The 13,298-nt window shown below is 42.1% G+C and overlaps 1 pseudogene; it reads left to right on the top strand.

The window, feature by feature from the left end:
* The first annotated feature begins 4,257 nt into the window (after positions 1-4,257).
* The window catches only part of LOC132867644 (protein rapunzel-like), a 33,400-nt pseudogene continuing 24,359 nt past the window's right edge, over positions 4,258-13,298 (top strand).

Raw genomic sequence — 13,298 nt, 5'->3', positions numbered from 1 at the left:
CCGGGTGATGTGTTTGGGATCACTGTCATGCTGAAAGACCCAGCCACGTTTCATCTTCAATGCCCTTGCTGATGGAAGGAGGTTTTCACTCAAAATCTCATGATACATGGCCCCATTCATTCTTTCCGTTACATGGATCAGTCATCCTGGTCCCTTTGCAGAAAAACAGCCCCAAAGCATGATGTTTCCACCCCCATGCTTCACAGTAGATATGGTGTTCTTTGGATGCAACTCAGCATTCTTTCTCCTCCAAACACGACAAGTTGAGTTTTTACCAAAAAGTTCTATTTTGGTTTCATCTGACCATATGACATTCTCCCAATCCTCTTCTGGATCATCCAAATGCTCTCTAGCAAACTTCAGATGGGCCTGGACATGTACTGGCTTAAGCAGGGGGACACGTCTGGCACTGCAGGATTTGAGTCCCTGGCGGCGTAGTGTGTTACTGATGGTAGCCTTTGCTACTTTGGTCCCAGCTCTCTGCAGGTCATTCACTAGGTCCCCCCGTGTGGTTCTGGGATTTTTGCTCACCGTTCTTGTGATCATTTTGACCCCACGGGGTGAGATCTTGCGTGGATCCCCAGATCGAGGGAGATTATCAGTGGTCTTGTATGTCTTCCATTTTCTAATAATTGCTCCCACAGTTGATTTCTTCACATCAAGCTGCTTATCTATTGCAGATTCAGTCTTCCCAGCCTGGTGCAGGTCTACAATTTTGTTTCTGGTGTCCTTTGACAGCTCTTTGGTCTTGGCCATAGTGGAGTTTGGAGTGTGACTGTTTGAGGTTGTGGACAGGTGTCTTTTATACTGATAATGAGTTTAAACAGGTGCCATTAATACAGGCAATGAGTGGAGGACAGAGGAGCCTCTTAAAGAAGTTGTTACAGGTCTGTGAGAGCCAGAAATCTTGCTTGTTTGTAGGTGACCAAATACTTATTTTACCAAGGAATTTACCAATTAATTCATTAAAAATCCTACAATGTGATTCCCTGGATTCTTTCCCCCCATTCTGTCTCTCATAGTTGAAGTGTACCTATGGTGAAAATTACAGGCCTCTCTCATCTTTTTAAGTGGGAGAACTTGCACAATTGGTGGCTGACTAAATACTTTTTTGCCCCACTGTAAAACTGTGTGTCATCAGCATAACAGTGGAAACTAATACCATGCTTATGAATAATATCACACAGAGGTAACATATATAAAGAAAAAAGCAGTGGTCCTAAGACAGAACCTTGTGGAACACTAAACTTTACTTCAATATGTCTAGAAAAATCATCTTTTACATCAACATACTGATAGCAGTCAGTTAAATAAGAGCTGAGCCAGGAGAGGGCCGTTCCCTTTACTCCCACAACATTTTCTAGTCTATCCAAAAGAATGGAATGATCAGTGGTATCAAATGCTGCACTAAGGTCAAGCAACACAAGCAGCGAGACACAGCCCTGATCAGATGCCAACAGCAGGTTGTTTACTACTTTAACCAGTGCTGTCTCAGTGCTATGATGAGGTCTAAATCCTGATTGATACATTTCATGGATGTTATTCCTATGTAAATATGAGCATAGCTGCTGTGCCACAGCTTTTTCTAGGATCTTGGAGATAAAGGGGATGTTTGATATTGGCCAATAATTGGACAGCTGACAGGGATTAAGGTCAGGTTTTTTAATCAGGCATTTGATAACTGCAAGTTTAAAAGATTTGGGTACATAGCCAATCCTAAGAGAAGAATTTATTACTTTTAGAAGCAGTTCAGTTACTTCAGGTATTATCTGTTTGAATAGATATGTAGGTAAGGTATCTAGTCCACAAGTTGAGGATTTTGATGCAGAGATTAATGAAAGTAGTTCAATTTTTCTAAGGGGAGTAAAACATTCTAATTGCTTATCTGATACAGTTATATTGTTAATTACAGGGTTACTTAAATTGTCACTTAAGTTGTCTGACCTTAAATTAGTAGTTTGATTTTTTTGTTGGATATTTTCAATTTTGTTATTGAAAAAAATTCATGAAGTCATTGCTACTACATATTACAGGTGTGCATGTGGTTATAGTGGTCTTTTTTCTGATTAATTTTGCTACAGTATTAAATAGAGATCTAGGATTATTTTTGTTATCTTCTATTAGGGAGGACAGATATGTTGATCTAGCAGCACTAAGAGCTTTTCTATACTTCAGGAAGCTCTCTTTCTGAGCTAATTTGAAGGCTACCAATTTTGTTTGATGCCATTTACATTCCAATTTCTGAGTGGTCTGTTTTAAAGTGCAAGTGTCATCATTATACCAGGGTGCTAATTCTTTCTTTCTGATCATCTTCCTTTTAAGTGGCGCTACATTATCCAAAGTATAGTGGAATGTTGACTCTAAGCATTCAGTTGCCTGATCAAGTTCTGCGGGGGCTGACAGTGACCCAATCAAAGTTGATAACTCTGGGAGGTAATTTATAAAACTCTGTGTAGTAGTTGACGTGAATGTACATTTAATACAGTAGCATGGTGAGGTGTACAGTGGCATGCAAAAGTTCGGGCACCCTTGTTGAAAATGTCTGTTACTGTGAATAGTTATATATGTGAATAGCATTCAGTTGCCTGATCAAGTTCTGCGGGGGCTGACAGTGACCCAATCAAAGTTGATAACTCTGGGAGGTAATTTATAAAAATCTGTGTAGTAGTTGACGTGAATGTACATTTAATACAGTAGCATGGTGAGGTGTACAGTGGCATGCAAAAGTTCGGGCACCCTTGTTGAAAATGTCTGTTACTGTGAATAGTTAAGTGAGCAGAAGATGAACTGATCACCAAAAGGCATAAGGGTAAAGATGACACATTTCTTTAATAATTTCCACAAGATTAAATTTTTATTTCCATTATTTATGGGCGTAAAATACCAAAAATGAAAAGGACCTGAAGCAAAAGTTTGGGCACCTGACATGGTCAGTACTTAGTAACACCCCCTTTGGCAAGTATCACAGCTTGTAAACACTTTTTGTAGCTTGCTAATAATCTTTCAGTTCTTACTTGGGGGATTTTCGTGCATTCGTCCTTGCAAAAGGCTTCCAGTTGTATAAGTTTCTTGGGCTGTCTTGCTTGTGTCGTGGTTATAATGTTGAGCATGATAAAAAGACCAAGGATCTTATGGCTAAAAATAATAATTCATGGCAAGACTTGATTGTAAAAATGTAATTCATGTTGTTCACATTGTAACATTACAATTCATAAAACAGGAAGTGGTAGAAAAAAAGGGAATAATAATTCATTGTTTCCACATGTCCTGAGTTAAAAATATTAAAAAGAGGATTGATCATCCGTTCTGTGTTTGACTGCTTTTATCTTGCAGGTATGGGAACAACAACAGAAACAGTAACAGCAGTTATAGATAAAACAGTTTTATTTTATATCACTTTTTGTTTACAACCTCTTACTTACTTGTTATGAGAATGCACTTGCATAAGTTATGTTTAAAACCTCAATTGTATTTTTTTTTTTTGTCAGTTTGTGGCAAATGTGCTGCTCAGCAATTGATTGTTGAAGCCTGTTTCCGCATTGAAAAAGAAGCATGTGGTGAACTGAAAAATGGAATACACTGAATGAAGGCTAATGTGTCATGCTCATGTAGTTTTTTCCCTTTCTTTTTTCTTTTATCATTTCCCCCGGTAATGGGGTGTAACATTTGGAGGCACCGCTGGGATAGTGTGCAGCATGGTTAAACATCTATGAGAGGTGTCCCCAGCCATCACACATCCCTTTTTAAAACAACCCGGACCATCGGAGCAGGTGAGGAGTCAGCCAGCATGGGACCCCGACCGTCTTCGGCCGCATGTGATCTGAGGTATTGCTACATACCAGGAGAGCTACTGCTATGGAGATTCATCAGTACCACCTCACCACTAGCACCCATATTCTGCTAGAAGGATGGCATCTACAGAGATACAGAAATTACAACTCGGACTTATAAGAGAACTGTGTTTACTGCCCAGAGAAAGTTTGGCGGAGCTGTGTGACTATCTAATCCTCGCCGGAGCGGAGTTAGAGCATGTTAGCAGCAGAGGATGAACAGCTCTCATCAAGCGAATCTCAAGCTACATCCAGAGAGAAGAGTTAGAGGACCTTGAGGATCAAGTTATGGCTGACTTACTCCATCTTCAAGACAAAATCTACGAGCTACAGGCTGTGTATAATGCTAGTGCAGCAAAACAAGCAGAGGAGCAGCAGAAAAAACAAGATGAAGAGGAGAAAAAAATATTAAAGGAAATCAAAGCCTTGCAGCTCCAGCTATCAAGCACACAGAACAAGAGAGACAACAAGGAGGAAAGAGACACCAAAAGCAACAGTTACAACAAACAGGTAACACAGAACACAGCCCACAACCCTCCACCTCATCACAGGCACAAAGACTTTAAAATTGCTGGACAAATTGGTGAGCCTGGTCAAAAAGACAAATTGACTTTTTCAAGCTTAGCGCAGCAAATTGAACATGGTCTAAACAAGGGGTTTCCAGAATTGGAGGTTGTAGATGCAGTGATTAGAGCCATAGTGCCTGGTATGCAGCTTCGTAGCTATTTGGAGGTCAAAGTGAACTTGACCTTATCAACACTGAGACAAATCCTCCATTCACATTATCAGGAGAAAAGTGCAACCGATCTCTATACACAGTTGACTTCGGAGGTGCAGGTGTCACGGGCTGAGCTGTGACGCTGACATAGCGCGCAGCGCGCAGGCAGCCATTTGCCAGCATTTTTTAATCACTGCTGTCCTGTCTTGTTGCTATTCTCATTGCCACCACCGTATGTACTGTTTAAGATCTCTTTCATATTGTCATTAATCACCATTTGCCATAGATTAATTACGCAGGGCCAAACTTAGTTTTTAGAGTGCAGGGAAAGGCCTACCGGCACTTCTAGATGGCTATTGTTTGTGCATCTGACTCATTCAAAATATTCGCTTAAAACATATTGTCATTTTCATTCTTCATCTGTATAATCTTTGTCTCATATCCAAAAGTAAAATAATTCACACTGGCTGTTAAAAACTTCATTTATTGGTTAAAACCTTTGTTATTACAACTCCGGTAGCAATTCACTCACCGGCATTCAAAACGTACTTCCGTGTCTCGTTTGGGGAAACAGATGGACTATTCCACTGGGGGGGGGAAATAGAGGGGTTTTCTGGGTTCTTTGTGGGGCAGCCCATTGTGATGGGAGTGTTTTAGGGGTTAGGGTTAGGGTTTGCAAGACCAGCAGAAGATGTGGTATGACCGATCAGCCCAGGCTTGCTGCTTCCAATCTGGTGACCGGGTCCTGCTGTTGTTGCCCAGCTCTGACAACAAACTGCTGGCAAAATGGCAGGGGCCCTATATGGTGACGCGGAAGATGGGACCGGTGACTTATGAGGTCCACATGCCAGACCACCGTAACAGGCACCAAGTCTTCCATGTCAATATGTTGAAGGAGTGGAGTGAGTGGCCAGAACCACAGCCAGAAGCGCCTGCCATGTTCATCCGAGCGGTTGAAGAGGAGGAAGAGTACAGTGAGCAGTACCTGCCTGGCCGTGAGGAGGGGAGCAAGCTGGACCTTACCCACCTGTCAGAGGACCATCAGCGGGAACTCTGCAGCATCCTGCCAGAGGGACTCTTCGTGGAGAAACCTGGATGGACAGAGCTGGTAGAACACCAGATTCTTCTGAGGGATGAGCAGCCGGTGAGACAGCTGTCTTACCGGGTTCCAGAACATCTGCTTCCTGTCCTGAGGAAGGAGTTGGACATGATGTTGCATCTTGGCATGATTGAGCCCTCCTTCAGTGAGTGGAGCAGCCCCATCATCCTCGTGCCCAAGAAGGATGGCAGCCTGCGGTTTTGCCTGGACTTCAGGAAGGTCAATGCCCATACCAAGTTTGACCCTTACCCCATGCCAAGGGTTGATGACCTGATCGAGCACTTGGGCAAGGCCAAGTTCTTGACCACTCTTGACCTTTGCAAAGGATACTGGAAAGTGCCTTTAGCAGGGGACTGCAAGGAGCTGACTGCTTTTAGGACCCCCTTTGGACACTTTCAGTTCACCATGCTACCATTTGGGTTGCATGGGGCACCGGCCACGTTCCAGAGGCTAATGGACAGGGTTCTCAGGGGAACTGAGGGCTTTGCTGCTGCCTACTTGGATGATATCATCATCTATAGATCCAACTGGGGGGAGCATTTGCAGCACCTGCAGCATGTCCTTTCCTTGGTAAAGGAGGCGGGCCTGACCATCCATCCAGACAAGTGTGCCTTGGCCAGGGAGGAGACTGCCTACTTGGGCTATGTGTTGGGCCGAGGTGTTATCTGGCCCCAGGTGGGGAAGGTGGAGGCCATTATGGCCGCAGAGTGCCCAGCCACCAAAAAGCAGGTATGCTCCTTTTTAGGGCTGGTGGGTTGGTACTGGCGCTTTATCCTCAATTTCTCAGAAAAAGTGGTGGTGCTGACTGAGCTAACATGCAAAAGCCAACCAAACAGGGTGGAATGGACTGAGGTGTGTGAAGCAGCTTTCAAGGACTTGAAGAACTCTTTGTGCCAGGAGCCTGTGCTCCTCAGCCCAGATTTTGACAAACTTTTCACAGTACAAACTGATGCCTCTGAGAGGGGCTTAGGTGCTGTGCTGTTAGAAGGGGACCGTGGACAACTCTGACCCGTAGCTTATATAAGCCACAAGCTTCTGCCAAGGGAGTGCAATTACTCAATCATGGAGAAGGAATGCCTGGCTATAAAGTGAGCATTGGACCCTTTTAAATACTATTTGTTAGGACACAAATTTGTATTAGAAACTGATCATAGAGCATTGTCTTGGTTGGGCCAAATGAGAGACACTAATGCCAGGATCACTAGGTGGTTCTTGGCAATACAGCCTTTTGAGTTTGAGGCGTTATACCAGGATGGGAAATTGAATTGTACCACTGACTTCCTGTCTAGGATGCCACTGGGGGCATCTTTAGAAGGGGGGGGGATGTCACGGGCTGAGCCATGACGCTTACATAGCGCGCAGCGCGCAGGCAGCCATTTGCCGGCATTTTTTAATCACTGCTGTCCTGTCCTGTCGCTATTCTCATTGCCACCACCATATGTACTGTTTAAGATCTCTTTCATATTGACATTAATTACCATTTGCCATAGATTAATTACGCAGGGCCAAACTTAATTTTTAGAGTGCAGGGAAAGGCCTACCGGCACTTCTAGATGGCTATTGTTTGTGCATCTGACTCATTCAAAATATTCACTTAAAACATATTGTCATTTTCATTCTTCATCTGTATAATCTTTGTTTCATATCCAAAAGTAAAATAATTCATGCTGGCTGTTAAAAACGTCATTTATTGGTTAAAACTTTTGTTATTACAACTCCGGTAGCAATTCACTCACCGGCATTCAAAACATACTTCCGTGTCTCGTTTGGGGAAACAAATGGACTATTCCACTGGGGGGGGGGGGGGGGAAATAGAGGGGTTTCCCGGGTTCTTTGTGGGGCAGCCCATTGTAATGGGGGTGTTTTAGGGGTAATGACTTAAAAGCCATTTTGAGGGTTCAATAAGGTATTTTTGTGCATGTCAGTTATTGTATGTATTTTTGTGTTATATGTTTTCTTATTTGATTTATTATTTGGTAATAATTATGTTGTTGTTTAGTTAATTGATTATTTTTAACAGTGGGGCTATCCAGTAGGTGGGGCTACAGTTAGCAATGCTCTATATTAGGTCCAAGAACCTCAGTAGAAGGTTGGTGGTGAAGTGAACGTGTCTTGTTAATTGAAGTTGCTCTTGATAGTAGTTCAGGGTCTGAGGACTTAGCCTGGCTATTTATGCCTGTTTATTTTTGTTTTGTACAGTTTTTGTTTTTGTATATTTTTTCATGCATGCTTGTCATTGTAAATATTTCCATATTGGTAAAAAAAGGGAAAAAGAAGAAAAAATAAATGAAGCCTTTTCATTGAAAACTATTTGGTCTCCTCCGTCTTCTCTGCTGCTGTGGCTATCCTGCCACAGCAGGGATTTAAAGAAACCCCCCAGAACTTCCTCATCCACACTCTCGACCTGAGACAAAAGATTTTGTTTGCCTCACAGGAATGTGAGTCTGGTCTTCAATATGATCCTGGGCTAGTGCAAAGAATGTTTCTTCACACTGTGTTAACTGGACTGCAGAATGACAACATTAAGCATGATCTTCAGCCTTATTTGGAGCAAGCTGAAATCTCTGATGAACTGTTGCTTGAGAGAATGAATATAGCATGTGCCTATGAGACAGAGAGACAGATGAAAAAGAAAATGGCAGGGCAACAGAAACCTGTTCCCGTTCACTCAGCACAGTCAAGTGATGTTCCTGCTGAAAAGAATGAAAAACCATCCACTCACCAAAATCCTAAAGTCTCCCCTGTCATTCTCTCCTAGCTTGAGGAGATTAAATCTGAGATAGCTCTGCTGAAAGACCTGAAAGTTGAAGTGTCTCAGATCAGGAAGTCCATGCTACAGCAGCACGCACCCAGACCACAACCACCAGCTGATGGCACATCAGGACTGCAATTTTCAGGTCAGCAGATGCAGGACTTGTCACAGAGCTACTGGTTCAATGCAGGCCCCAGACACCGAGGTGGAACTGCCCAGTACCAGCAAAGATTTGCCCCACAATGCAGCTTCCCTCCATCAAATCGGGGATGAATGAGGAGATGTTTCGGCTGTCAACAGAGTGGAGCTGAAGAGTATTCCACACATTGCTACAAGTGTGGCAGCAGCGAGCATTTCCTTTCTGGATGTTGAGCAAGGGGACAGAGACAATTTGGAGGTGAGCCTTTAAATGGGGGGAGGTCATTTGCACAGGACAGGAAGTGACCAATCACACAGTAAGGTCCCAGCAATGTCCACACTGTGGACAGAGGGAAGAAGGGGTAATGCTGAAACAGTGCACATCCTGTAAAAGTGTGCTTTATTGTTCCAGACCATGTCAAGTTGATAACTGGGCTGAACACAAAAAACATTGTAAACCTCTCTTATGTATGACTGCTAGCGCTACTTCAAAAAGAGAAAAACAGGCTAAGAGGGCCCCGTTGGTAGGAGAGAAACACATGGTTAGTTGCTTCATCCAAGGTCAAAGGGTTCAAGCTTTGTGGGACTCAGGCTAATTGACGAGTTATGGAAAGAAGTGCACTTACCAGACAGGAGACTGAGAGACATTTCTGAAATTTTGGATGTGACACCGGCACTAGATATAAAGGCAGCAAATGGGGAGAGCATGCCATATATAGGTTGGGTTGAGATAGCTTTCAGGTTAGCTTCCGGGGCTGCATCCAAGGCAGAAGTAATTGTTCCCATGCTTGTAATGAAGGGTAGTAAACTTGCTCAACCAATCATTGGCTCTAATATAATTAAGATCATTATTGACAGTGAATTGAAATGATCAGACACTACTCACAGGGAACAGCTGAGTAAAACAGTGAGGGCAGCATTCCCAGGCCACACAGACACTTTTGTAAAACAAGTAACTACTGTTATTGAGCAAGTTAGTGTCAAGCAAGCAAATGAGTATGTAGTCAAGACCAAAAGGGAGAGAATCAACATACCCAAACACCTGTCAGTCCAAGTTGAGTGTCACGTCCACATGGACTCCCCACAGGAAGATGCAATACTAATCTTTGAGCCTGATGTGAATCCTCACTGGACAGAGGGACTTGAACTGTGTGACATGCTTGTAGAGGTCACCAGAGGCACAAAAAAAACCCTCTATTACTGTAAGTGTGCAGAACCCAACAGATCACGACATAGTGTTAGCAGGGAGAACTGTTATTGGGACTGTCCAGCATGTCCAGGCAGTCTACCCCACCTCTATGCTAGAGAGATCCCACCCACCACCATCAGTCACTACAAATCACATCACTGCTGAAGAGGATCAAACTAATGGTAATGTATGGGACCCACCTGTAAATCTGAGTCACCTCAGCGAGCCAGAGCAGGAGATAGTTCACCAGATGTTAAGAGAGGAGTCTGCCTCCTTTTCAAGAACAGATGATGATATTGGCTGCATAGAAAAATTACAACTTAGCATATCTCTGACAGACACTGAGCCTGTGGCAAAAACATATCTCTCTGTACCTAAGCCACTATACCAGGAAATGAAGGACTACCTGAGTGACTTCATCGCTCAGGGTTGGGTACTTACTTACTTATTCATTCCTCTTCATCCTGGATGTGACATAAGGCTTCCACTAGCTCTCTCCACCTTGCCCTGTCTTGTGCGACCTTGTGTGCCTTGCCCCATGTGAGCCCCATCTCATCCAGCTCTGCCAAAACTGTCCTGCACCAGGTATCTTTTGGGCATCCTGGTTTTCTTTTTCCTGGTGATGTCCATCTTAGGGCAATCTTTTGGATGCGCTGACTGTCCATCCTCAGAGTGTGCCAAAGCCAGGTCAGCCTTCTCTTTCTGATTTCTGTGATGATGCTATGACAGCCAGTCTTTCTGTACAGCTCTTCATTCTTGATTTTGTTGGGCCAAAATATGCGGCAGATTTTATGGAGGCATCCATTATGGCAGGCTTGGATCTTGTTCATGTCTGTTTTCACAACTCGCCAGCATTCTGATCCATATAGCAGAACAGATTTAACATTGCTATTGTACAGACAGATCTTGGTTTTGAGGGAATACTGTTTGGATTTCCAGATGGGACCAAGTCTAGCAAACGAACTACGAGCTTTACCAAGTTTTGCCTTGATGTCTTTCTGGGCTCCATTGTCCTTACTGATAAGACTACCAAGGCAAGGCAAGGCAAGGCAAGTTTATTTGTATAGCACATTTCATACACACAGGCAATTCAATGTGCTTCACAAAAAATAAAAGCATAAGAACAGTAACAAAGAATTAAAGTAAAAGTGAAATCATTAAAATCCAAAATTAAAAAGAAATTAAAATAAAGAATTAAAGTAAAATCATTAAAATCAAAATTAAAAGAAATTATGTTAAAGGAAATTAATTACACTTTAGGTAAAAATTAATCAAGTCAAAGCATCTGAAAACAGCTTTGTCTTGAGCCTGGATTTAAAACTAACAACAGTAGGAGCATTTTTGATATCATCTGGAAGTTGGTTCCAAAGCTTAGCAGCATAGCAACTAAAGGCTGCTTCACCACACTTCGTTTTGACAGCTGGTATTACTAGCAAGTTTTTCTCCTGTGATCTTAGAGACCTAGTTGGTGCATATAATTGAAACATATCCAGAAGGTAGCTGGGTCCCATCCCATTTAATGTTTTAAATAGAAGAAGTAATGCCTTAAAGTCAATTCTATATTTCACTGGGAGCCAGTGCAGAGACCTTAGGATTGGAGTGATATGGACTACCCTTTTTGTTCTTGTAAGAACCCTTGCTGCTGCATTTTGGATTAGTTGAAGCTCTTTGATGGTCTTTTTTGGAAGACCTGTGAAAAGGCTATTGCAGTAATCAACCCTACTGGAGATGAAAGCATGAATAAGTTTTTCTAGATCATGCTTTGACATGAGACCCCTGAGTTTAGAAATGTTTTTTAGGTGATAGAATGCAGACTTTTTTTTTACCACTTTCATATGACTGTTGAAGTTAAGTTCACTGTCAATAAGGACACCAAGGTTTTTGACAGTATCCTTTGCTTTAAGCCCCTTAGTTTCAAGAACAGTGGCAATCCTAAGCCTTTCCTCCTTTTTGCCAAATATAATTACTTCAGTTTTATCTGCGTTCAGCTGAAGAAAATTGTGAGACATCCATTTGTTAATTTGGTCAATGCATCTATGAAGAGACTCAAGAGGGGCATAGTCATTAGGTGACATAGCTAAGTAAAGCTGAGTGTCTTCTGCATAGCTATGGAAGTTTATTGAGTTATTCTTAATAATTTGTCCAAGTGGGAGCATATAAAGGTTGAATAGTAATGGTCCCAGGATTGAGCCCTGGGGAACCCCACAGTTCAAGGACACGGGTGATGAACTGTGGCCTCCAATGGCCACATAAAAAAATCTTTGTTGTAGGTAAGATTTTAACCAGTTGATTACTATACCAGTAAATCCAACCCAATGCTCCAGTCGATGTAACAGTATGAAATGATCTACCGTGTCAAATGCAGCACTTAAGTCTAAAAGCACCAAGACTGATGTTTTACCAGCATCAGAATTAAGACGTAGGTCATTCATGACTTTAATAAGAGCTGTTTCAGTGCTATGATTGGCACGAAAACCTGACTGAAACTTATCAAAACATCTGTTTGATGTCAGGAAGGCAGTTAATTGATTAAAAACAATTTTTTCAATTATTTTACCAACGAATGGCAAATTGGATATGGGCCTGTAGTTGTTGAGTACTGAGACATCCAGGTTATTCTTTTTCAGTAGGGGTTTTACAACCACTTTTTTCAGAGATGAAGGAAACATGCCAGTTCGTAAGGAGGTGTTGATAATCTGAAGTACCTCATCTGATATTAGGTGAAGAACAGATTTGAAAAAGACTGTAGGTAAAATGTCCAGTTCAGATGTGGAGGAGCTGAGACTTTGTACTGTTTTTCTCAGAGTCTCAACATCAATTAAACTAAATGTTGACATTGTATTACGACCCCATCTCTCTCTATCCAATGGTTCCAGATTTTGAAGTGTTTGCACCTGTGTGGCTATATTCATACGTATTTTATCAATCTTTCCTTTGAAAAAAGATGCAAAGTCGTTGCATGTATTAACTGAGAGAAATTCAGAAGGCATTTGTCTTGATGGGTTTGTTAGCTTTTCAACTGTAGAAAATAGCACACGGGCATTGTTGATATTCCTATTAATAATGTCAGCAAAAAAAGACTGCCTTGCTTTAGAAATTTCTAAGTTGTGTTTACATAACATCCCTTTGTAGATTTGATAATGAATCTGGAGTTTAGATTTACGCCATTTTCTTTCAGACTTTCTACATTCCCTCTTTAACATTTTAACTGCTGGATTTAGTTTCCAGGGTGCTTTTCCTTTGTCTATGACTCTTTTGGTTTTTAAAGGAGCAATAGCATCCATAATATGTTTCATTCTTGAATTAAAAATTTCCATTAGATCATCTGCACAATCTAAAGATTGACATGGAAGTTCTGAGAGTGCCTGCTCAAAAAGAGCTGCTGTGCCATTGGTAATTACCCTCTTTTTTACAGTCACAGACTTGTTTTGAAAGTGAGGGGAAATGGAAACATCAAAGAAAACACAGAAATGATCAGATATACCCAGGTCCATGACACTAGTAGATACATTAAGACCCTTAGTGATGACAAGGTCGAGGGTGTGGCCATAGGAGTGTGTTGGCCCTTGTAC

Source organism: Neoarius graeffei, chromosome 19, assembly GCF_027579695.1.
Source record: "Neoarius graeffei isolate fNeoGra1 chromosome 19, fNeoGra1.pri, whole genome shotgun sequence".
Classification (NCBI taxonomy): Eukaryota; Metazoa; Chordata; class Actinopteri; order Siluriformes; family Ariidae; genus Neoarius; species Neoarius graeffei.
The sequence above is the reverse complement of the archived record's forward strand: the minus strand, read 5'-3'. Positions and strand labels throughout refer to the sequence as shown.